This window comes from Trachypithecus francoisi, unplaced genomic scaffold (genome assembly GCF_009764315.1).
Source record: "Trachypithecus francoisi isolate TF-2019V2 unplaced genomic scaffold, Tfra_2.0 Contig01579, whole genome shotgun sequence".
Taxonomy (NCBI): Eukaryota; Metazoa; Chordata; class Mammalia; order Primates; family Cercopithecidae; genus Trachypithecus; species Trachypithecus francoisi.
The window spans coordinates 32,178,984-32,204,823 of record NW_022681442.1 but is presented as its reverse complement, the minus strand read 5'-3'; the positions used below and the strand labels follow the sequence as shown (position 1 = coordinate 32,204,823).

The 25,840-nt window shown below is 44.1% G+C and overlaps 1 long non-coding RNA gene and 1 pseudogene across 5 annotated transcripts in view; one reads left to right on the top strand and one right to left on the bottom strand.

Moving 5' to 3' along the window:
• The window catches only part of LOC117068710, a 90,534-nt gene that overhangs the window by 55,158 nt on the left and 9,536 nt on the right, over positions 1 to 25,840 (bottom strand). The gene's annotated exons all lie outside the window — the stretch shown is intronic.
• Positions 4,980 to 5,022, top strand: LOC117069925 (annotated as a pseudogene).

Below are 25,840 nucleotides of genomic sequence, written 5' to 3'. Positions count from 1 at the left end.
GAGGCTAAGTCCCATAATCTGCCATCTGGCCTGAGAATTGAGTGGCTGATGGTGTAAGTGCTGGTCTAAGCCCTAAAGCCTGAGAACCAAGAGCGTTGTTATCTGATGCCTGAGGGCAGAAGAAGATGGATGCTTCAGTTTAAGCAGAAAGAGAGCAAATTTGCCCTTTCCTCTATCTTTTTGTTCTACTCAGGCACTCCACAGGTTGGAGATGCACCCCCACATGGCTGAGGGTGGATCTTCCTTCCTCAGTCTACCGATTCCAGAAACACCCTCACAGACACATCCAGAAATAATGTTTTCCCAGCTATCTGGGCATCCCATAGCCCAGTCAAGTTGACACATAACATTAAACATCACAGCTCCCAAAGATATCCAATTTCTCACTCTATGGAACCTGTGAATGTTTCCTTGTATGGGCAAAGGGGTCTTTGCAGGATCTTGAAATGAGGAAAGTATTCTGGATCATCCAGGTAGGCCCTAAATTAATCCCAAGTGTTGTCCTATAAGAGGGAGGCAGAGGATGATGAGACTACAAAAGAGACACATGACAGAAGCCGAGAGAGGCAGGCTCAGAGATAGAAAATGCTATGCCACTGGCTTTGAAGACGGAGGAAGGGGCTGCAAGCCAAGAAATAACAGCAGCCGCCAGATGCTGAAAGAGGCAAGAAACGGATTCTGCCCTGGAGCCTCCAGAAGGAACCAGCCCTACTAGCACCTAGATTTTAACCTCATAAGACTCAATTTGGACTTTGCATTTCCAGAACTGTAAGAGGATGAATTTCTGTTGTATAAAGCTACTAAGTTTGTGGCCGTTTGTTACAGCAGCCACAGGAAACTAACACAGAGTGCTCATTTTATCCAGAGTCTCCTTTATAGCACAATAGGATCTTCAGGGAAACCAGGGCAGCAAGAATGCTTTAGGGATGAACAGCTGTTAACACTCTTTGGAGAAAACACATTTTGGTACCTCTCTTAACCATAGGGAGAATCCAGTTAAACTTTCTTTTGCCCTGGGTTTGGAAAGAAAGGAAGGAGCTTATGATCCCAATCTATTTGCAGCAATGCAAGAGTCAACAGCCAAAATGGTCATTTTTGCAGTTTTTTAAAACAATAGAGTTTGTTCTTTCTTTTCCAAATGCATCAGCAGGACCAGTGGAGAAGGTCTGGAAAGCAACAGCTAAGATTAGCTTCCAAGCTCCCACTGAGACCTTGAGTGGCTGTCAGTTCTGCAGGGAACAGCAGCAAACCCTCACGCAAATGGCCTATAAAAAAGGCCTTGTCAGAGGCACCTTGACCTGCCAGGGCTTCTCTGGTACTCTGATTCCCAGTGGCCCTCCCAGGGTTATGCTCCCTTGCATGATGTATTTCCCCTGCCTTTTTTAGAGCTGCATTATGCTTGCTCCAGGAAACAGCCTCTTCCTTCTCATAAACACAGCCTTGAGTTTCTGACCAAGCACCCTGCCACTCTGTGGCTCCTCGTCCATCCATCACACCTTGCTGTCACCCTGGCCGTGATTGTGAAGAACTGGTCCCACTCCAGAAGTGAAGTCAGGGTGTGGAGAAGGAAGGGGCAAGCCCTGGGAGCAGCCGAGGTCACACACACCCCGATTCCAGCCCACTGATGAATTCCTTGGAAGCTGGCTGGACTGCACAGTGAGCAAGCCTTTCCGATGACCCAGCAAGTATGTTGGAAAGGTCTTGATAAGGTCACCACCAGAGCCAGACTTGGCATTTCCACTCCCTCAGCTGCATGTGCAGAGCTCAGGGATAGGCTAGATCAGAGATGCCAGGCAGAGACTGAATCCTGAAAAGAGCGTGTACCCATGTAAGAGAAGGAAGACAGAGTGAAAAGCCCTGGTTCCTTATAAGCGGTATTATAGATATAGCTGAGGGTGAGATTTGAAGGGTCAACATGACCCACTCACAACATATATGCTCCATTGGCTCTGGTAGTGCACCTGGAATTCCTGTTAATTATTTAAAAAGAGCTAACATTTATTGAGTGCTGACCATGTGCCAGGCACTTTTCTCAGTGTCTCATTCGATCTTTTCCCTCATCCTATCAAGTAGGTGCCATTACTGCTGCATTTTACAGATGAGAAAATTGAGGTATGCTATATAAGTTATGAATGGCCACAAAGCCAGTAAGTGGTAGGACTGAGATTCAAACCCATGCAGCAGCCCTGTGTCCACACTGTTTACCATCATGCTATCCTGCTTCTCAGGAGCAGCCAAAACATTAAAGACAGGACAAGTGATGCAGATATTATCTAGGAGTGTAATATCAAAAAGTTATTTCCTCTGCTGCTCCCAACACTTATCCCTTCCTTCTCTCCCCCATGGGGAGAGAACTTATCTGACTCTCCTCTCTGGAGTTGGGTAAGTTCTCCATAATCACAGCTAGGGGCATGGAGGAAGCCTTCCAGAATGCTAGAAATGTTCTATATCAGGGTCTGGATATTGGTTATACAATACATATTGTGTAAAAATTCATCAAGCTGGCCGGGCGCGGTGGCTCAAGCCTGTAATCCCAGCACTTTGGGAGGCCAAGGCGGGCAGATCACGAGGTCAGGAGATCGAGACCATCCTGGCTAACACGGTGAAACCCCGTCTCTACTAAAAAATACAAAAAACTAGCCGGGCGAGGTGGCGGGCGCCTGTAGTCCCAGCTACTCGGGAGGCTGAGGCAGGAGAATGGCGGTAAACCCGGGAGGCGGAGCTTGCAGTGAGCTGAGATCCAGCCACTGCATTCCAGCCCGGGCGACAGAGCGAGACTCCGTCTCAAAAAAAAAAAAAATTCATCAAGCTGTGCACTTAAGATTTATGTACTTTCCTGTGTGTGCACAGTATATCTTAATTAAACATATAAACACACAATCTCCCTCATTCTCCCTTCTCATTATTTCCAGGGCCTTCCTTATGAAATTTTGAATCATGCAGCTATTTAGCTAACTGGGTGGTAGAGGGCAAAGAGTATTGTATTATAACTTTTGTCAATGTTTTTATTTACGAAGAAGGAAGTTTGAAGGGACTACAACAGATTTGATGCAATATGTACTCGCAAGAGAATGGAAGCTGGGGTTGGAGCAGCAGAGAGAGGAGTGTATGTCCCACTGCCTTGCCATGGTCAGGGACTGATGACTCCTGTGGAGGCGCATAAGGTGATGGAGTGATATATTATTTTATACACACTGCACCCCTTTCATAATCCTTCAACCCGATTTTCCCCAAAAACCCTCAGTGCAAAACATGCTCTCAGTTCTCATCACATCTAATGACATTTTCTCTCAGTTGTCATCCTCCTTGATGTCCCGTAACCTTTGGTTGTTTTGTTTCGTTTTGTTTTTTTGAGGCAGAGTTTCGCTCTTGTTGCCCAGGCTAGAGTGCAAAGGTGTGATCTCGGCTCACCGCAACTTCCGCCTCCCAGGTTCAAGTGATTCTCCTGCCTCAGCCTCTTGAGTAGCTGGGATTACAGGTGCACACCACCACATCCGGCTAATTTTTGTATTTTTAGTAGAGACAGGGTTTCACCATGTTGGTCAGGTTGGTCTCGAACTCCTGACCTCGTGATCCACCTGCCTCAGCCCGACCACCTTTGGTCTTTTGACCAAGCTCTGCCTTCTTTGGTGGGACTCTTCATCTGACTTTGGTGGTACTACAGTATCCTCTCATTCTCTCTCTCTCCAGTGCTTCTTCTCTGTCTCCTTCATTGGTCACTTCCTTTTCCTGATGACCCTGAACATGATTCTACTTTAAGACTTCATCCTTGCCAGGCGCAGTGGCTCATGCCTGTAATCCCAGCACTTTGGGAGGCCGAGGCAGGTGGATCACCTGAGGTCAGGAGTTCAAGACCAGCCTGGCCAACATGGTGAAACCCTGTATCTACTAAAAATATTAAAAAATTAGCTGGGCCTGGTGGCAGGTACCCTTAATCCCAGCTACTTGGGAGGCTGAGGCATGAGAATTGCTTGAACCTGGGAAGCGGAGGTTACAGTGAGCCAAGATCGTGCCATTGCACTCCAGCCTGGGCGACTGAGTGAGACTCCTTCTCAAAAAGAAAAGAAAAGAAAAAAAGGCTTCATCCTTGGCCTCTCCACATCTCACTCTCAATTCTGACTCTATTCATCTCCTGCCATGGCCTCTACCTACCATCACCTCTATCTCAATTATAGATAATATATTATCTATTATCCTATTATTATAGTTATTTTTTCTGAACTATAATCCTGTATCTCCAAGTGACTACTCAACACCTCTATCTAGAGGTTTTTCCAAAAGCAGCATGTGAAAATGGATGGGTACTATCCTTCCCCACAATCAGCTCCAAGCCTGAATTCTTCCTTTCATCCTAGCTCAAACCTTGGCATCTTCCCTAATGCTTCTTCCTCTTTTCCAATGTCCAGTAAATCCCTACATCCCATAACTCTTTCTTTGCAAAATCTCCCCAACCAGTTCTTTCTCCAAGGCAGATCCTCATCAGTTCATCTCAAACTCCTGGTAGGGTAGGCAGGGAGACTGGAGTCTTTGAAAAGGTAGCTCCTTACCCAAATATCTTCCTCCAAAGCCCAAAATTCCATATCACCAAAGCGTCATATTGTGCCCAGTGGGTCATCAATAATGGACTGGCTAAATCCATCATGGTTCATCCATACAATGGACTACTATGCAGAAGTATGTGAGGCAACAGTAAGTAGTATTCGGTGGGGAGGTAGGTGCAGAAACCTTGTGTAGAATGCTACTATTTGTGCAAAAGGTAAAAAGGAAGAAAAAAGGAATATGTGCTTATTTACTCGTATGTGGATAAAATGCTTCTGAAAGATACATTTTAAAAACTGATAACATTGGCTGGCTCTAGAGAAGGAAACTAGGGCCTGGGTACATGGGAAAAGAGGATACTTACACATTTTGAAATTTGAAAAACATAAGTTTAATGCCCATTCATATAAATAATTACAATTAAATACAAAATATAAAAATAGGGTTACAGCTCTTTTAGAATTTGTCTAGCAGATTTTCCAGTAAAAAAAAAAAAAAAATACAAAATATGGTAAAACCAAAAAGGGAGGATATGGCATCAAGTCAGTATATTTCCACATGAGTGCAATTACAAGAGAAAAAACAACCAGAATGACATCTAAGATCATCTTAAAAGCCTCTGGTTCCTTTTTTTTTTTTTTTTACCATGATTCTACCAATCAAGGCTGCTATAAGTATTATAACAATAGTTTTTATCACTTGCCCCATGGCACAGGTTTTAATGATGGGTTTAGAAATCAGGGTTCTAGCCTTGCATTACCCTTGGTAGCGCAATGGGAGGTGATGGGTTACTCCATCATTCTTCCTTATAATCACGCTTTGACCCTCCCCTCCAGGACCAAGCCTTTTCCAAATATTCAGAACTTTATTGAAAGGGGCAAAACCTGATGAGGCAACTTATATACAGTTTGCTTTGGTGCCTCTGTGAATACATAATCCACTGGGCAGATCACCTGTTAATGTTTCCTTTCCTTCAAGATCCCAGACTTCTGGGCTCCCCCTCTTCTCTTGGGAGATGTGTACTTAAGGCTCTGGAGCTAGCTGTCCATTAGGCCAGGCAAACACAAAGCTCAGAGAATGTCATCTGGAGCAAATATAGGCTGATTGGCTTGGGGGTTTTTCTGCACATGTGTCAGCTTTATTAGCCCCAAGGTGCCTTCCAATTCTAACATTCTGCTGTTCTAGAAATCCAAGATTTCCTCTCTTACCCCAAGTGACTGAAAAGTTAGCTGAACAGCTAGACATACATAATGTCCTTGCATCTTCTTATACAGGTGTGGCTCTTTTCTGAAATAAAAATTTTATATTAGGATCCAGAATTTAACCTCACACCATAGCCATACCTTTGTTTGTTATTTAGTTTTTTTCACCTCCCAATTATAAGAAAAGGTAGAAGTAATAGAATCAAGAAGCTGAATTCCAAGCTAGCAATGGGGAAAGCTGAGAGCCAATCCAATGTGTACCATAGAATCCTCAAAGTCTCAGAACAAGTAGCATCAGCCAGGAAACTGGACGATTCCTCCCTGAGAATTTGACCAGACCAAGAGGAAATACCCACAGATGCTGACATTGAAGGTTATGCAACAAACAGCTCACCAAATCACAATACAGTGAGGCTCAGAGTCAAAAGTCCCACTCCTCTTCGAGGTTCCCGTCAGCACATTTAGATCAGATCCTAATCAGGAGTCTACATACATTCAAGTAGCACCAGACATCCAAGGAAAGCCATTATCATGAAATACAAAGATAAAAAAAAAGTCAATTGTAACTTGAAAGATACAGCAATTATGCAGAGAGAAGAAAACAAAACTACCTTCAGAGAAAGAAGATATTGCAACCGGGAAACAGGAACAGAATGTTGTGTTTCAACAAAGTAGCATTCAGAGGACAAAATAAAAAGGAGCTCATAAAATTAAAAGCATGAAAGCAACAATGAAAAACTCAGCTATTGAATAGGGTACTACATAGAAAGTCTTCCAGAAAGTTAAGCAAAAAGTCAAACAGGTAAAAATAAATAAATAAACAAAAACTAAAGAATGACAAAATAAGAAAAACGAAGGGCCAGTCTGAAAGATCCAATATCCAAATAATTGAAGAGGAAAAGAAAAAAATAGAGGGGACAAAAACCAATAAAATAACCCGAAAACATTTAGCAAACCAAGGGACATGAATTGATAGGCAGAAAGGATCCCCCAAGCGCCTAACACAACAGATGAACACAGACCCACAGGATGGCACATTATGGTGGAATTTCACAATATTGAGGGAAAAGAAAGCTTCTGCAAGAGTCCAGAGAAAGCAAAGGTGATTTAGGGGATTTGGACTTCTCAACACTTAACATGGGAAGCTAGAAGACCATGGAACAATGTTTTCAGCCTGTAATCCCAGTACTTTGGGAGGCTGAAGCGGGAGGATCTCTTGAGGCCAAAAGTTTGAGACCAGCCTGGTTAACATAGTGAGACCTTATCTCTAAAAAGAAAAGAAAAGAATTTAAAAAGGGGAAAGGCCAGGTGCGGTGGCTCACACCTGTAGTCCCAGCACTTTGGAAGGCTGAGGCAGGCAGATCATGAGATCAGGAGTTTGACACCATCCTGGCCAACATGGTGAAACCCCGTCTCTACTAAAAATACAAAGATTAGCTGGGCATGGTGGCACGCCTGTTGTCCCAGCTACTCGGGAGGCTGAGGCAGAAGAATTGTTTGAACCCAGGAGGCAGAGGTTGCAGTGAGCCAAGATCGTGACACTGCACTCCAGCCTGGTGACAGAGTGAGACTCTGTCTAAAAATAAATAAATAAATAAATAAAATTAAAAATACATACATACATACATAAAAAATCAGCCAGGCATGGTGGTGTGCACCTGTAGTCCCAGCTACTCGGAAGGCTGAGGCACAAGAATTGCTTGAACCCAGGAGGAGGAGGCTGCAGTGAGCAGAGATCATGCCACTACACTCCAGCCTGGGTGACAGAGCAAGATTCTATCTCAAAAAAAGGGGGTGCAGACAGATTTCCAAATAATGAAGAAAAATCATTTTCCAAACAAAAATTCTAGATCTAGACAATCCATCTACTAAAAATGAGGGTAGAAAAAAGTAATTCTAAGCTATTCAAGGTCTTAGATTGTTGATATCCCAGGTATCCTCCCTTTTTCAAAAAGCTCTTGGAAGCAGTGTTCCTACAAAATAAGGTAGTAATCATGAAAAGAACGTGGGACACAGGAAAGCGGTGAGCCAGCATCGGAAAGGGCTGAAAGCAGTCCCGAAGAGACTGATGGAGAGTCTAAAAGAACAGTTTTGTTCCCATGAAGAGGGGTCTTGCCCATTGTCTTGTCCAAGATGGTGTAGGTAAACTCTCAGGAAAGCTACAGCAGGACTAGGACTCAGAGGCTCTGTTCACCTTATCTCCCCCTGAATGCCACCAACTAATTGTGGCAATATTGTTCTTTTCATAGGCAGCTAGATTTATGTTTGAGACTCAGGTTTTTTCCCCAAAACTTTGGCAATAGGGTGTTTAGAGAGACATAGATTGAAAAATTCTCAGGAAATAGGCAATACAATAATATCTGGGGGTAAAGGAAGGTATACTATGAAAGAAGGGAACTTCTAAGTCCCAGCAATGGTTTATTTCTCTACCTGGGTGGTGAGTTCAGAAGTGTTTATATTCTCGTTATTAAAACTGATTTAAAACTGAACATATGTTTTATATACTCCTTTCTGAGTATTTAGTACACACATATGCCCAATAACTACATAGAAGAAAAAATCTACACTCTTAATACCTAGTCACAGGTATTAACATTTTCTAGTATTTCCTTTCATCTTTTTTCTGTGTACTTGCATAACTGAGATGATACCGTGCATACGTTTTTGATATATTCTTTTGTGAGAACTGTTTGACATAAGCATCTTACGTTAAACTCTTTACATACTTATCATTTTAGGAACCACGTAATATTGAATTGAAACTTTTCCCTATTTCAGAGAGTGTAACTCTTGGGAATGACATGACTGAATCTTTGTGGTGGTAACAGCTTGTATGTGAAAATGCTTGCAGGGAAATTCAGAATGTCTTCTCACCACCTCATCACCCTGTCAAAACCACAAACCTCCTTGAAGATCCATTTCAAACCCCACCTCCTCCATGAATCATTCCCTGACCTCTGCAGAGAAGCCCTCTCCTCTAACCTTCCAGAATCCAGAGTTCTTGTCTATTCTGCCTTTTTTTTTTTTTTCTCAAGACAGGGTCTCACTCTGCTGCCCAGGCTGGAGTGCAGTGGTGTGATCATGACTCACTACAACCTCCACCTTCTGGACTCAGGTGATCCTCCTACTTCAGCCTCCAGAGTAGCTGGGATTACAGGTGTGTGCTTCCATGCCTGACAAATGTTTGTGGTTTTTTTTTTTTGTAAGGATGGGGTTTCATTATGTTAACCAGGCTAGTCTCGAACTCCTGGGCTCAAGCGATCCACCTGCCTAGGTCTCCCAAAGTGCTGGGATTACAAGTGTCAGCCACCATGCCAGGCCAGCTACTCTGCCTCTTTTTAAAGCTGTTTATGTGTCATTTCTTTTCTCCCTGGTACACTATAAGTTCCTGGGAACAGAAACCTGTCTCTAGAGGGGCTGGAATATACTTAGTGCTCCATAAATAATAAGTAAATAAATTTGGAAGGCTGTTTTTTTATTTGCCTTAATATTCTGCATTGCAAATAGCTTATATGATTAGGTCATTTATGAGCTTTCACGCAATTGAAGGTTCTCAAGTGGAAACATTCTGCTTGTGCATAATTGCCACATTCAGAAACTAGGAACATGACCACCCCTGCTGTCTCTGATAATGGATTTTATATTTGCTTTGAGGGCTGGGTTAAGCAATGTTTGAGTTCTAAAAATAACATTTATGTTTATTGAGGGCCTATTACGTGCCAGACCCCAGCCCAAGAAGTTTTCATGCATCTGTAATTTAGTTCCTACAGTAACACTATAAGGTAAACCACTGAATTTTCTCATTTTACAGCTGAGGAAATGAAGTCATCTGCAGGGAGTCAACTAGGCTGTACATGGAGAAATTAGAACTCTAACTCAGCTACACATGATTCTCGTATTTCTCACTTCTGAGCAAGGCTGCCTCCTCAGATATAAAAGTATAAAATCTAGGATTTGGCTTCCGACTCTCAGTTCCATATTGAAAATCATTCTCCATCAAATGGCTGACACTTATGAATATATATTTTATTGATAAATACAAAGAATATTAGATAATATTTAGAAGAGAAGAAAGAAATCCACAGTTTCACCACCTAACAATTACTGTCATTTTAGAGTGTTCTCTTCCAGTCTTTCCCCATATGTATACCTTTAAAAAGAAAAAAATAGGCTGGGCACGGTGGCTCATGCCTGTAATCCCAGTACTTTGGGAGGCCAAAGTGGGCAGATCACCTGAGGTCAGGAGTTCGAGACTAGCCGGGCCAACATGGTGAAACCCCATCTCTACTAAAAATACAAAAAATTAGCCAGACACGGTGGCAGGCGCCTGTAATCCCAGCCACCCAGGAGGCTGATGCAGGAGAATCGCTTGAACCTGTGGGACGGAAGTTGCAGCGAACAAGATCGCATCATTGTACTCCAGCCTGGGCAACAAGAGTGAAACTCTGTCTCAAAAAAAAAAAAGAAAAGAAAAGAAAAAGAAAAAAGAAAAATATCCTCAGATAGTTGTGTGTGTGCTTTTAAGCAGAAGAGTCTGCTTAGCGGTAGGGTTAAGACAAGGGTAGCACCGAAGACGAACTTCAGCTTTTCTACCACCTGGGGCTCATCTGACATCAGATAGAAACATGAAAACATAACAAAGATTAAAGGGCAATTAACACAGATCTGACTGCCTGCACCGAGATGGCTTGTGTGTGGCAGGGGCTCCTGGATGAGAAGGAGGCAGAAGTTAACAGAGCTGACTTGTGCCTTGAGTGTCATGTCTTATGTCATCAGCTGCTGACTGTGCAGCAGACTGTAATATAGTTTAGTAGAAAATGTTGACCTTCAGCTTCATTCTTAATTCTTAACTTTTCAGTTATTGGAAGCCCATTTTTCTGGTAAAGACATCAGGGAAATCCTTCTGCCCCATCCTCCTCCTTCTCCCACTCCCTGATAGGCAGAATAATGGTTTCCAAAGATGCCACACCCTAATCTCTGGAAGCTGTGAATATTTTACCTTACATAGCAAAATTTTGCACTGTGATTAGGAGTACTGATCTTGATATGAGGAAATTAACCTGGATTACCCAGGTAAACTCAATTCAATCACATCAATTCTTTTTTTTTTTTCTTTTCTTTGCTTTTTTTTCTTTCAAGATAGAGTCTCGCTCTGTTGCCCAGGCTGGAGTGCAGTGGGACAGTCTTGGCTCACTGCAACCTTCGCCTCCCAGGTTCAAGCAATTCTCCTGCCTCAGCTTCCCAAGTAGCTGAGATTACAGGCACCCGCCACCACACCTGGCTAATTTTTGTAGTTTTAGTGAAGACGGGGTTTCACCATGTTGGCCAGGCTGGTCTCGAACTCCTGACCTCAGGTGATCCACCCGCCTCAGCTTCCCAAAGTGCTGGGATTATAGTCATGAGCCACCACGCACAACCACATCAATTCTTAAAAGCAACGAACTTTTCCGATCTGTGGTCACAGAGAGATGTGACTACAGGTCAGTAAGAGAACCACAGAGATGGCAGCATGAGGACTTGGCCTATCATGGCTGGCTTTGAAGATGGAGGCAGGGGGCTACCAGCCAAGGAATGTGGGTAGCCTCCAGAAGCTGGAAAATTCAAAGAAATGGATTCTTCCCTAGAGCATCCAGAAAAACTTATACCTTGATTTTAGCTACGTGAGATCTGTGTCAGATTTATGACCTACCGAATTGTAAAATTAAAAATTTGCATTTCCAACAGATGAAAGGCTGAAGAAATTGTGTTCTGTACAGCAAAAGAACAATTAACAAAGTGAACAGACCTCACACAATGGGAGAAAATATTTGCAAACTATCTATCTGACAATGGATTAATAATCAGAAGATATAAGAAGCTCAAACAACTCAACAGGAAAAAATTTAATTACCAATTTTTTAAATGAGCAAAAGATCTGAATAGACACTTTTTTTTTTTTTCTTGAGACAGAGTTTTGCTTTTGTCGCCCAGGCTGGACTGCAATGGTATGATCTCGGCTCACTGCAAACTCCGCCTCCCAGGTTCAAGCGATTCTCCTGCCTCAGCCTCCCCAGTAGCTAGGATTACAGGCTCCTGCCACCACACCCAGCTAATTTTTGTATTTTTAGTAGAGATGGGGTTTCACCATATTGGCTAGACTGGTCACGAACTCTTGACCTCAGGTGATCCACCCACCTTGGCCTCCCAAAGTGCTGGATTCTTAAAAGAAGACATATAAATAGCAAACAGGCATATGAAAAGGTGCTCAACATCATTGATCATCAGAGAAATGCAAATCTAAACTATAATAAGATAAATTTCACCCCCGTTAAAATGGCTTATATCCTAAAAACAGGCAATAACAAATGCTGGCAAGGATGTGGAGAAAGGGGAATGCTTGTACACTGTTGGCGGGAATGTAAATTAGTACAACCACTATAGAGAACAGTATGGACGTTCCTTGAAAAACAAAACAAAACAAAAAAAAACAGAACTATTATATGATCCAGCAATCCCGCTGCTAGGTATTAATATATACCCAAAAGAAAGGAAATCAGTATATCAAAGTGATATCTGCACTTCTATGTTTATCGCAGCACTATTCACAATAGTTGTATTAGCAGTTCTCACTCTGCTAATAAAGACATACCCAAGACTGGATAATTTATAAAAGAAAGAGAGTTAATCGACTCACAGTTTCACATGGGTGGGGAGGCAAAGTAGGAGCAAAGTCACATCTTGCATGGTGGCAGGCAAGAGGAGCTTGTGCAGGGGACCTCTCATTTATAAAATCATCAGATCTTCTGAGACTTACTCATTGACTACCACAAGAACAGTATGGGGGAAACTGCAGCCATGATTCAATTATCTCCACCTGGTCTTGCCCTGGACATGTAGGGATTATTACAATTCAAGGTGAGATTTGGGTGGGGACACAACCAAACCTTATCAATAGCCAAAATTTGGAGTCAACCTAAATGTTCATCAACAACCCCTAGATAAAGAAAGTGTGATACATATACACAGTGGAGTACTATTCAGCCATAAAAAATAATGAGATCCTGTCATTTACAACAACACGGGTGGAACTGGAGGTCGTTATGGTACGTGAAATAAACCAGGCACAGGAATACAAACTTTTCATGTTTTCACTCATTTGTGGGAGCTAAAAACTAAAACGACTGAACTCATGGAGACAGACAGTAGAATGATGGTTACCAGAGGCTGAGAAGAGTGGTGGGTGGGTGTGAGGAGGCAGGATGGTTAATGGGTACAAATATATAGTTAGAATGAATAAGATCTAGTATTTGACAGCACAACAGGGTGACTACAGTCAACAATAATTTATTGTACATTGTAAAAATCACTAAGAGTATAATTGGAATGTTTACAACACAAAAAAAGAATAAATGCTTGAGGTGATGGATACCCCATCACATCTACATGTGAGATGTGATTATTACACAATGTAGGTGTGTTTCAAAATATCTCATGTACCCCATAAATGTATACACCTGCTATGTACCCATACAAATTTTGTAAATAAAGTTTTAATTGTGATTTATAGATACATAGAATATTATTCAGCCATAGAAAAGAAGGAAATCCTGCCATTTGCAACAACATAGATAACTCTGAGGGCATTATGCTAAATGAAATAAGTCAGACAGAGAAAGACAAATACTGTATGATCTCACTTATATGTGGAATCTAAAAGAGCTGAACTCATAGAAAAAGAGAGAAGAACGGTGGTGGCCAGGGGCTGGGGACTGGGGAAAATGAGGAGATGTTGGTCAAAGGGTATGAACTTTAGTTATAAGATAAATAAGTTCCGGGGATTACAATGTATAGCATGATGAGTATAGTTAATAATACAGATGTTCCTCAACTTACAATACAGTTACACCCTGATAAACTCATCGTAAATTGAAAATATCATGTCATAAATGCATTTAATATACCTAACCTACCAAACATCATAGCTTTAGCTTAGTCTACCTTAAACGTGCTCAGAACACTTTTGCCTAGGTTGGGCAAAATCATTGAACACAAAAAGTATTGAATATCTCATGTAATTTATTGAATACTGTGCTGGAAGTGAAAAAAAATGGATAAATATTAATGTACACATTAAGTTGAAAAGTCATAAAGTTGAAAAAGTGTGAGTTGAACCATCGTAATATCAGGTACTGTGTGTACTGTATTGTACACTTGAAATTTGCAAAGAGTAGATCCAAAACGTTCTCCCCATACACACAAAAGAAAAGTGGGAGAGGGGGCAGGAATTTTCCTTTTAAGTCACCGTAGTAATTAATTTGTTAGAGTAGCAATAGAAAACTAATCTCTCTCTCTCTCTCTCTGTGTGTTTGTGTGTGTGTATGTGCTTGTATGTGCGTGTGTGAATTATGTCCTTACTGACTAGTGTATGTGACTACTGTATGCTTAATTCTCCAGTCCTTTATAGAACCTTAAATTCCTCTAATGGAGAACATCTCAGTGACTGCAACAAGTTTCCCAGGCTTCAACTTCCAGATTTTCAAATCAGCTCATCTCAAAAAGAAAACAAGAAAAGAAGCAAAAACTCTAGAAGTCACTCTCTGTACTGTCTAAAGGGATTAGCGACAGAAAGCTTGTCTGTCTGCTGAATCCCCAACACCTAGAAGAGTGCCTGGTACATAGTGGTAACTCAATGAACATTTGTTGATTGACTGCTTGATTGATGAACAGTAATATAGAAATTCGTATATTTTACCCATGTCACGTACTGGAGCCCTTTGCTGCTGTGGACTCTGAGTCTCATCACGACCTCATCTTCCTCCAGAGAGAGAGATGAATGCAGATGACCCAGTAGGGTAGAGCTGGGGTTGAAATAAACCCAAGAGTAACTCTGCTTGGCCAGTGAATACTTTGTGCAAGCGTAGCTTATGCTGTGCATGGAGATATATATACAAAGTTTTCTTAGTTATTTATTCAACCAAAATTAAGAGTCTACTATGGGTAGCAGTCTCTGCCACATTCTAAGAACACATAGATATATAGGACACAGCCACTGCCATCCTAGCATTAACAACCTAGGAATGGCTGCAGGCATCCTTACAATGTGGTGGACACTTTTTTACATACAACAATCTCATTTAAACATTAGAACAGTAACCAGATAAATGGGTATTAGCCCCACTTTATGGATGAGGAAACTGAAGGTCAGAAAGTCAAATAACTTAGACAAGTTACTTAGCAAGTAAATGGTTCATGCCAGGTTTAGAATTTAGGTTTATCTGGCTCCAAAAGCACATAGTAGCTATTCACATTGCATAGTAACCTACAGTTTGCAAACCACTTTTATTACACATTATCTTACTCCATCCAACAAAGGTTATGAAATAGGTCTTACTATACCCATTTTGCCAAACAGAAAACTCAAAGTCAATTTTTCTACCCAAGTCACAAAGTTCTTCAGTGACAAAAACAGAATTGGAACCCAGATCTTTTGTCTCTAGCCCCTATTCCCTTTCCACTCTGCCATGGTTTCATTAAACTCTGAATTCTTCACACAGACCCACCTGCTATCATGAGTGTGATCTAAGATCCTGATGAAAGCACATGGGAGAATATAAATAAGGCAAACAGGACTGCTAGAGTTGAAGCTCATGCCAGGTGAACATTTATTAGTTAGAGCTGGTTTACTCTGTGCTATCAATTAAAATCCCTTGCTTGATCTGGGGCTAGCAATTTCATAGCTATCTTCAAGTGTCCTATTGGGGTATCTTACCCATTTCTTAACATTTGGAACAAGCTCCACTTTGTTCAACACTTTAACATCATAATAGTGTTCATCAAAGCTTGTGGTCTAACTAGTTACCTATTACAAAAGAGAAGACAGGTCGCCAATTAATCAATATACTAAAAGCTCTTCTCCTCCCTTCCAATAAGACTTTGGCCTTGGCAATTGCACAAATACCACATTAGGCCTGGATCAAAAGAATTCATGATCATCAAGGTTATTTAAGATTGACAGTGTTTAGGCCAGGCATGGTGGCTCATGCCTATAATCCCAGCACTTTGGGAGGCTGAGGCAGGAGGATTGCTTGAGCTCAGGAGTTTGAGACCAGCCTAGGCAACATAATGAGACTCTCATGTCTACAGAAAAAAATAACAATTAGCCAGGCTCACATTTGAAACCAAGAGTTGAAGCTGCAGTGAGTTATGATCATGCCACTACACTTCAGCCTGTCTCAAAAAAAACAACAAAACAAGACAAAACAAAACAAAACAACTGATAGTGATCAGAGAATCTATCCGAAAATTCCTGAAGAGTAGTGACCATTTCTTGTTTTCATTTCTGTAGCTTCCATTGCATCTAGGTCAACACCTGATCCATGGCAAGTAATTACTCATTGAGTGAAAGCTCCAAATATGCCAACTCAGGAAGACTCTGCAAAAGATCACAGAACCTAGGAAAACCTGAAAGCAAACGGAAGCCAGTGCTTCAAGAAGAAAAAGTTATATCCGCCTTGCCACTGACCATGTGGTTACCCTCTAAACTCGCCACTACCAAGTGTAAGAGTTAAACTTGGCATTTAAGTCTAGTGGACTACCTCTTCCACAAACAATGTGGCCTTCAACAAGTTTCTCTTCTTGCGTGTAAAATGTAACATCAAGGAGGGAATGGGGATTCAGATTAAATACAGGATTAATTTCAGTTAATTCCTGAAGTATTTTCAGAGCCTTGGCCAGCACTTTGGGAACCTTCACCAAGAGGCCCCATCTCCACTTCCTTCTCTGCTATTCTCACATGCCTCACCTGCTGTGCCCACCAGTGTCACGTACACCACCTCCAAGCAGTCTCCACAGAAGAGCCCAGAATCCCTGCTTTCCTACCCACCTCCTAGCTCTCCAAGGAGATCTTCCTTTCATCATCCAAGCAGCCAACCAAAGTGCTGATGCTAATCCGTGAGGATCAGATGCAGTGATTCTTACACTTCTGTGTGAAAAAAAGATCCTCTGAGCATTAAGATGAAAATGCACCTCTCTGAATCTACCCACAGAGGAAGTCTTAGAAGGAGAAGGGATTCAATAATCTTCTAACAAATACCCCTAGAAGATTCTGATGCAGATGACCCAAAGATCACTCTTTCAGATGAAGTGGTCTAGGTTTTGATCCTAGACCACAGGTTCTTCACCTGGCAGTTTATGAATTCCCAAGGGATCTGAGGACCAACTCCAGGTCCTTAGTTAAGTCCATGAACTTAAAAAGGAAAAAATACAGGCATACCTCAGAGATATTGTAGATTCTGTTCCAGACCACCGCAATCAAACTAATGGTGCAATAAAGTGAGTTATACAAATTTTTTGTTTTCCAATGCATATGAAAGTTATGTTTACATTATATTATAGTCTACTGAGTGTGCAACAGGATTGTACATCCCTTAATTTTAAAATACTTCATTGCTAAAAAAAAAAAAATGCTAACGAACATCTGAGACTTCAGCAAGTCATAGTCTTTTTGCTGGTAGCCTTAACATTGATGGGTCTTTTGACTGATCAGGGTGGTGGTTGCTGAAGGCTGGCATGGCTGTGGCGATTTCTTAAAAGAAGACAACAATCAAGTTTGCCATATCAATTGACTCTTCCTTTCACAAAAGGTTTCTCTGTAGCATGTAATGCTGGTTGATAGCATTTTGCCTACAGTAACTACCTTCAAAGTTGGAGTCCATTCTCCCAAATCCTGCCACTGCTTTGCCAACTAAGTTTATGGAACATTCTAAATCCTTTGTTGTCATTTCAACAATGTTCACAGCATCTTCACCAGGAACAGGTTTCATTGCAAGAAACCACTTTCTTTTCTTTTTTTCTTTTTTTCTTTTTTTTTTTTTTTAGATGGAGTCTCACTCTGTCACCCAGGCTGGAGTGCAGTGGTGCGATCTCGGCTCACTGCAACCTCCACCTTCCTGGGTTCATGCCATTCTCCTGTCTCAGCCTCCCGAGTAGCTGGGACTACAGGCGCCCGACACTCAGCTAATTTTTTTGTATTTTTAGTAGAGACGGGGTTTCACCATGTTAGCCAGTATGGTCTTGATCTCCTGACCTCGTGATCCACCCGCCTCGGCCTCCCAAAGTGCTGGGATTACACGCGTGAGCCACCGCGCCTGGCCAAGAAACCACTTTCTTTGCCCATCTATAAGAACCAACGTGTCATCCATTCAAGCTCTATCCTCAGACTGCAGCAGGTTAGTCATAGCTCCACTTCTAATTCCAGTTCTCTTGCTATTTCCACCACATCTACAGTTATTTCCCTCACCAAAGTCTTGAACCTCTCAAAGTAATCCATGAGGCTTGGAATCAGCCTCTCCCAAACTTCTGTTAATGTTGATATTTTGACCTCCTCTCATGAATCACAAATGTTTTTAACGGCATCTAGAATGGTGAATCCTTTCCAGAAGGTTTTCAATTGACTTTGCTCTGATCCATCAGAGGAATCACAATATATTGGCAGCTATAGACTTAGACAATGAATTTCTTAAATAAGATTTGAAAATGGAAATTAATCCTTGATCCATGGGCCGCAGAATGGATATTGTGTTAGCAGGCATGAAAATAACATTAATCTCCTTGTGCCTCTCTGTAAGAGCTCTAGGTGAACAGGTCACTGTCGATGAGCAGTAATATTTTGAATTTTTTTCTTTTTTTTTTTTTTCTGAGCAGCAGATCTCAACTGAGGCTGAGGTGGGCAGATTGCCTGAGGTCGGGAGTTCAAGACCAGCCTGACGAACATGGAGAAATCCCGTCTCTACTGAAAATACAAAATTAGCCGGGCGTGGTGGCACATGCCTGTAATCCTAGCTACTCGGGAGGCTGAGGCAGGAGAATTGCTTGAACCTGGGAGGTGGAGGTTGCCGTGAGCCGAGATTGTGCCATTGCACTCCAACCTGGATGACAAGAGCGAAACTCCATCTCAAAAAAAAAAAAAAAAAAATTCAGTAAACCATGCTATGAACAGATGTGCTGTCATCCAGGCTTTGTTGTTCCATTTACAGAGCACAGGCAGAGTAGATTTAGCATAATTCTTAAGTGTCCTAGGATTTTTGGAATGGCAAATGATCATTGGCTTCAACTTAAAGTCACCAGCTAAATTAGCCCCTAATAAGACAATCAGCCTGTTTTTTGAAGCTTTGAAGGCAAGCATTGACTTCTGCTCTCTCATGATCAAAGTCCTCAATGGTCTGTTCTTCCAAGAGAAGGCTGTTTTATCTACATTGAAAATCTGCTGCGTGAACACGGGAGGCATAGGCTACAGTGGGCCGAGATAGTGCCATTGCACTCCAGCCTGGGCGACAGGGCGAGACTCCATGTCAAAAAAAAAAAGAAAAGAAAGAAAATCTGCTATTTAGTATAGCCACATTCATCAATTATCTTAGCTTAGTCTTCTGAATAACTTAGTGCAGGTTTGCATAAGCATTTGCTGCTTCACCTCGCACTTTTACATTACAGAGATGGCGTCTTTCCTTAAACCTCATGAACCAACCTCTACTAGCATCCAACTTTTCTTCTGCAGCTTCCTCACCTCTCTCCACCTTCATAGAATTAAAGAGTTAGGGCCTTGCTCTGAATTTGGCTCTGGCTTAAGGGAATGTTGTGGCTGGCTTGATCTTCTATCCAGACCGTTCAAAATTTCTCCATATCAGCGATAAGGCTGTTTTGTCTTCTTGTCATTTGTACATTCACTGAAGTAGTACTTTAATTTCCTTCAACAGCTTTCCCTTTGCATTCACAGTTTGGCTAAATGGTGCAAGAGGCCTAGCTTTTAGCCTGTCTCAGTTTTGGACAAGCCTTCCTCACTAAGCTTAGTCAAATTTCTAGCTTTTTATGTATTTATTTATTTATTTATTTTTATTATTATTTTTTTTTTTGAGACGGAGTCTCGTTCTGTCACCCAGGCTGGAGTGCAGTGGCCTGATCTCAGCTCCCTGCAAGTTCCGCCTCCCGGGTTTACGCCATTCTCCTGCCTCAGCCTCCGGAGCAGCTGGGACTACAGGCGCCCACCACCTTGCCCGGCTAGTTTTTTGTATTTTTAGTAGAGACAGGGTTTCACCATGTTAGCCAGGATGGTCTCGATCTCCTGACCTCGTGATCCGCCTGTCTCGGCCTCCCAAAGTGCTGGGATTACAGGCTTGAGCCACCGCGCCAGACCTCTGGCCGAGACGGGCGGATCACGAGGTCAGGAGATCGAGACCATCCTGGCGAACACTGTGAAACCCCGTCTCTACTAAAAAATACAAAAAAAAAAACTAGCCGGGCGAGGTGGCGGGCGTCTGTAGTCCCAGCTACTCGGGAGGCTGAGGCAGGAGAATGGCGTGAACCCGGGAGGCGGAGCTTGCACTGAGCTGAGATCTGGCCACTGCACTCCAGCCCCGGCGACAGAGCAAGACTCCGTCTCAAAAAAAAATAAATAAATAAAGAGAGACATGCGACTCTTCCTTTCACTTGAATACTTACGGGCAATTGTAGAGTTATTAATTGGCCCAATTTAAATAGTGTTGTGCCTCAGGGAATAGGGAGGTTTGAGGAGGGGAGGGCAGAATGGCCTGTCAGTGGATCAGACAGAACACATACAACATTTATGGATTAAGCTCACTGTTTTATGTGGGCACTGTTCATAGTACCCCAAAACAATTACAATAGTATTATCAAAGATCACTGATTACAGATCACCATAACAGATAGAATAATAATCCAAAAATTTGAAATATTGCAAATATTACCAAAATGTGATCCAGAGACCTGAAGTGAGCACACACTTTTGGAAAAATGCCACCAATAGACTTGCTCAATGAAGGGTTGCCACAAACCTTCAATCTGTTAAAAACGCATTATCTGTGAGGCACAATGAAACAAAGTGTAATAAAATGAGGTTACCTGTATATCCTTTTTATTTTTATTGGCTGTAACTAGAAGTTAATATTTTTCTTTCTCTCTTTCTTTCTTTCTTTCTGTCTCTCCTTCCTTCCTTCCTTCCTTCCTTCCTTCCTTCTTTCCTTCCTTCCTTCCTTCCTTCCTTCCTTCCTTCTCTCTCTCTTTCTTTCTTTTTTGACACAGGGCCTCACTCTGTCACCCAGGCTAGAGTGCAGTAATCATGGCTCACTGTAGCATTGACCTCCTGGGCTCTAGTGATACTTTCACCTCAGCCTCCTGAATACCTGGGACCACAGGTACATGCCACCATGCCCAGCTAATTTTTTTATTTTATTATTTGTACGTATGGGATCTCACTAGGTTCCCCAGGCTGGATTTGAACTCCAGGGCTCAAAGGATCCTCCCACCTCGGCCTCCCCAAATGCTGGGACTATAGACAAGAGCCACTGCATCCTGCCTAGCATTTCTTCTGAATGTCTTTTGATATAGGCAACAGACCCAGTAGTATTAGTAGTACCTGTGACTCTGCCACAAGTAGAAATCATTGATATTGTTAGAGCACATTACTGCTATGGCAGATACCTTGAAATTCTATTTACACTCATCACTGCTTTGAAATTATGGTTGTTGTTTAGATAGATCTGTCACTAGATTTTGTTATTTAATCAAATAATAAAGAATTATGCATATTACCAATCATTATTTTTAAAAATATATTTTTATAATTGTATTTAAATGTCATTGGTTTCTTTTGTGATCTCTGTATTTTATTTTATACATTTAAAAATATTATTCTGGGGGGGTGTCAATAGGCTTCACCAGAGTGACAATGGGGTCCTTGGCATGCACACAAAAAGTTTAAAGAGTCTTGCTCTAGGCAGAGCTAGTTATGCCAGGAAACAATTTCTGGCAACCCTGCTCTCTGTTTTCTCTCTCTTGCTCCTCCCCAGAACCCAACCTTTCAGCCAGCTGGTGGACTGCACCAGAATTACAGAGTAATCAGGGATAAAGAAGGAGCCACTCTGGGCATGGACTGTGTCCTGAAAGTGATTTTGACAAGCGTTAGGAGAGGCTGGGTTCTCCTGCAGCTTCCCTGGGCCTGGACAACTTGTCCCTTTGTTTTCCCAAGTAAACTGAGCCACCCTTCCTAGTTCAGAATCCACAGTTTAATATAAATATTGACTTAAGGGGTTAAGAAAACCACTTTACAGATGAGCAGAAACTTCCTGGAACCATTCACAAAATATTCATCAGAAATAGAAACCCAGAGAGGTGGAGAACTTGGACTGCCCACTCTTGTGCCAGCACCATCATCTCTACTTGATTTCATATTTACAGGCTGGCACAAGAATAAACAGGGTGGCCATATCATTTTGGAAAGAGAGGCTAAAAGAGTAATGCCAGCCGGGTGCGGTGGCTCACGCCTGTAATCCCAGCACTTTGGGATGCCGAGACGGGCGGATCACGAGGTCAGGAGATCGAGACCATCCTGGCTAACACGGTGAAACCCCGTCTCAACTAAAAATACAAAAAAAAAAAAAATTAGCCAGGCGTAGTGGCGGGCGCCTGTAGTCCCAGCTATGCGGGAGGCTGAGGCAGGAGAATGGCGTGAACCCAGGAGGCGGAGCTTGCAGTGAGCCGAGATCGTGCCACTGCACTTCAGCCTGGGTGACAGAGCAAGACTTCGTCTCAAAAAAAAAAAAAAAGTAATGCCAAACAAGCCGGCCAAATGCCTGTCTTGGCTTAATGGGTATTTAGGCAATGCCCACCAATTACAAGTCCCTCCGCTTTATAGACTCCTAAAGTAGCTGCTGAAAGCACTATCCAGTTTGCAAATGAAAAAGAAGCCTGAACACAAGCATCGTGATGGTTGGGCTGGCAGCTCCTGCTAAGAGTTTATCTTTGCATCCACAGCCGGAAAGCAATCGGCATTCCTAGGCTTGTGACTTAAAGAAAATTAATGACTGAGCCAGACACATCCTGAGGACCCCTTATCCTTGCAGTCCTAACACTCAGGGCGAGATTTCTAGGTTAGGGGGAATGCCCCATCTTCTGGCTTTGGCCAAGCCTGGGCTTTCTTAGAAGGTTGCGGGGCCAATCAGCAGCCATAAATCTTAGAGAACCTTCACCGTTTTACAAGGGAGTTCGCGGGGGCTGCCCTTCTCCCTCACGCGGTCTATTTACAACGCCGAAATCTCCGTGTTAATGGACCTAGGATAATGGTGTTTACTTTACCGCGATAAAGCGCTGGGCTTCCTGGGGGAGCGGCTGTAAAATGTCCTGGAGGTAGGGATGGAAGGGGCGCCGTAAAAATGGGCGCTGGAAGGGCGGGGGCACCAGGTTCTCCTTCAGGCCGGCGCCCCAGCCCTCCACCCTCTAGGCCAGGCTGAGCAGCCCAGGCCTCGCGAGCGAGTACAGTTCCCACATAAATCACCAGCGCCAGAGTCTCGGGAAAAGGCGCATTTTTCATTGCTGGCTGCAGGGCAACTTCAGACCGCGAACGAGAAACAGAAGTTGTCTTTAGATAAACCGTTCACCGGAGCGCGCGTTGTGGCAGCACGGTCCGCAAAGCACAGGGCAACCCGGGTCTGGAGCTGCGCCCCCGCCAGCCGATCACCTCCCAGAGGCCTCTCAAGAAACCCAGATCCTCCCAAGGGCTGGTCCCACGTCCTTCTGCCAGAGAGGAGATAGCGAGCCAAGCGGGAAGGAAAAGGCGAACTTCAGGGTCTGGAGAGACTGGAGAAGTGGTGCTTACGAAGGCAAAACCTTCTCAAAAACCCGAAAGCCTAACTCCACGTTTACCAGCAGTGTAATTTCGAGCAAGTGACTACCCCTCTGAGCTTCAGGAACCTTCAGTTGTAAAACAAAAAGTACTACCTTCTTATTCTGTGTTCGTAATTAACGTGAAATCAAATGCGAGTTGTATAACCGGACCTAGGAGGTTCCCTGAAGCCCCTGGAATTGTTGGCAAAGGGTCACGCGTATCTGGGGAGAGGATCCTAAGCAAGTGCTCAAACCACAAAACAGTGAGAAACACCGCCCTATGTCTGTAGACAGACTATGTGGCTAGAATCCTGGCACTTACTAGCTGTGAGATCACTTACTAGCTGTGAGATCTTGCTCAAGTTACCGAAGCCTCCTGTTTTCTCTTCTGTAAAAAGGGATAATCGTTCCTACGATTATGTGGAGACTAAAAGCGCTAGGCACGGTGTCTGGCACGTAGTAAACGCTAGCTAAATGATTAGCTACATTCACGCATCAGCCCCTAGCCCTGTAGCAAAGACACTTGTCTCCAAAGCCAGGAATTCCAGGCCTAGTCTTTTCAAACTGAAGTCTGCCGAGATCCATGAAACCCTATGTTGGTCCTGGGGACCAGTGGGCAACTCGCCCATTGCCAGATGGCGGCCTTTCCACTGCGTTGGATGGGTGCGCGGGTCGCGTTTTGTTCCCGGGCAAGCTGGGGGTGAGCGTGTGCGCACCTTGCGCCGGGTGCTGCAGGGCCTCTCCAGCTCCCGGAGGTGCGCACTCGCTGGGCGGCCGCCCTTTGAAGGCAGCTCTAACCCTGCCGGCCGCCAGGCGCCCCGGGCTTGGCCCTAATCCGGATTTGGAGGCCGAAGCAGTAAGCCGGCTGCCACCGACTGCGAAGAAATCAAAGCGGCAGCCATCCCGGTAGCTCCTGGTCTTGTTTACTTGTTGACACGCGCTCACCCAAGCAAGACGACCTCGAGTTTGATATCCGCCTAGAGAGAAGAGGGGTAGGGGTCCGGGAGCAGTCAGCCTCCACCGCTCTGGAGGCCAAGGTTTCCAATTGCGGCAGACAAGTTGCCTTCCCTTCTAAGGTCAGAGGTCGAGCCTGGGAGAGGCCCGCTCCCCTTTCCCTCCGGGCCCACCCGGCGCGATGTCCTGGAGCCCCGTTTCCAGCCGCGCCTTCTTCTCCCCTCCTAGCTCGCTATCCATTAGTATAATCCTCTGTCCAAACACTGCGGCCAGGACGGCCAGACATTTGGTGTAAACAGACCCGGGGGAACAATTCTAACGATATAAATAAAATAACCATTAATAGTGCAAATTGTTCGATGAACCGGAGGCCGAGCACCGGGGACTCCAGCCTCGCTGGGGTTTGTGTACACAGTGTGGACGCCAGGCATCCGTCAGGTGAATCTGAGGTTCTTGTCCCGGCCGAAATCTAAACCAGGCGCAGGTGAGGTCCCCTTAAGCGCGTCAACGGGGACCCAGCTCCTAACACTCACAGGCCGTGACACGCACGCGGCTCAGGACAGACGCACATAGCGAGGTCGCCGGGCGGCCGCAGCTCACATTAACGTAACCGCCGGGACCCGCCCCCAACAGAGTAACCGGGGTGAGCCCGGCTCTTCAAAAACTCTCCCTCTCTCCCCGTGGCCAGCCGCGGCCTCAAAGAGCGCCACCTGGTCACATCGGCAGCCTCCGTGCGAGCAGGCACATAGAGCTCACACCCCAAACGGAAAAAAATCAGCCTCCACTTGTCCCGGGCTTCGTAATAATAAACTAACATTTATTGGGCGTTTCTTGTGCCAGGCACCACGCTAAGTGCTTCACAGAGTTAATTTCCTTGAATCCTCAGGCGACCTAAGAGGTAGATACTTCTAGTATTCCCAGTTCCACAAATCAGAAAAGCAAAAACCTCTGAGAGTTTACAGAATTTGTCTGGAGACCCATGGAGACAGAATCTGAATCCACAACTCTGCTCCAGCAAGCGCACGGTGCCTCCCGGAGATGCAGCCATTTGCGCAGATTCCCGGGTGCCTGGCTGCCAAGGTCTGAAGCCTAGCTCCAGCGCATTCCCGGCCTCGCCGGGCTGCAAGGGGTGTTGCTTTCCAGTGGGAAGTTCCTACTTCTCCCGAGAGCGTCGGCAGAGTGGTCTGAGAGGTCGGGACAGAGGCAGGAGGGGAGCCTCCTCGGAAAGCCCTGTGACCTATTCCCAGGGACCCAATAGTGGGCTCCCAGCGGGCCCTGCTCTGGCGTTGGGGTTGCAGATGCCGCCCAGGAGAAGGCGAGCGAGGCCTCCTGGACAATAGGTCAACCCTGCGGGGGTCGCAGGGGGAGGCGGGGGCACTTGGAAAAACGCCTCCCTGGGGCCGGATGGCCGTGGAGTCGTGATTCCCGGAGTCTGACTAGGACAGGACGTTGTCTCCAGCCCACTCAGGCGTGGAGCAGAGGCGTCCTGCACC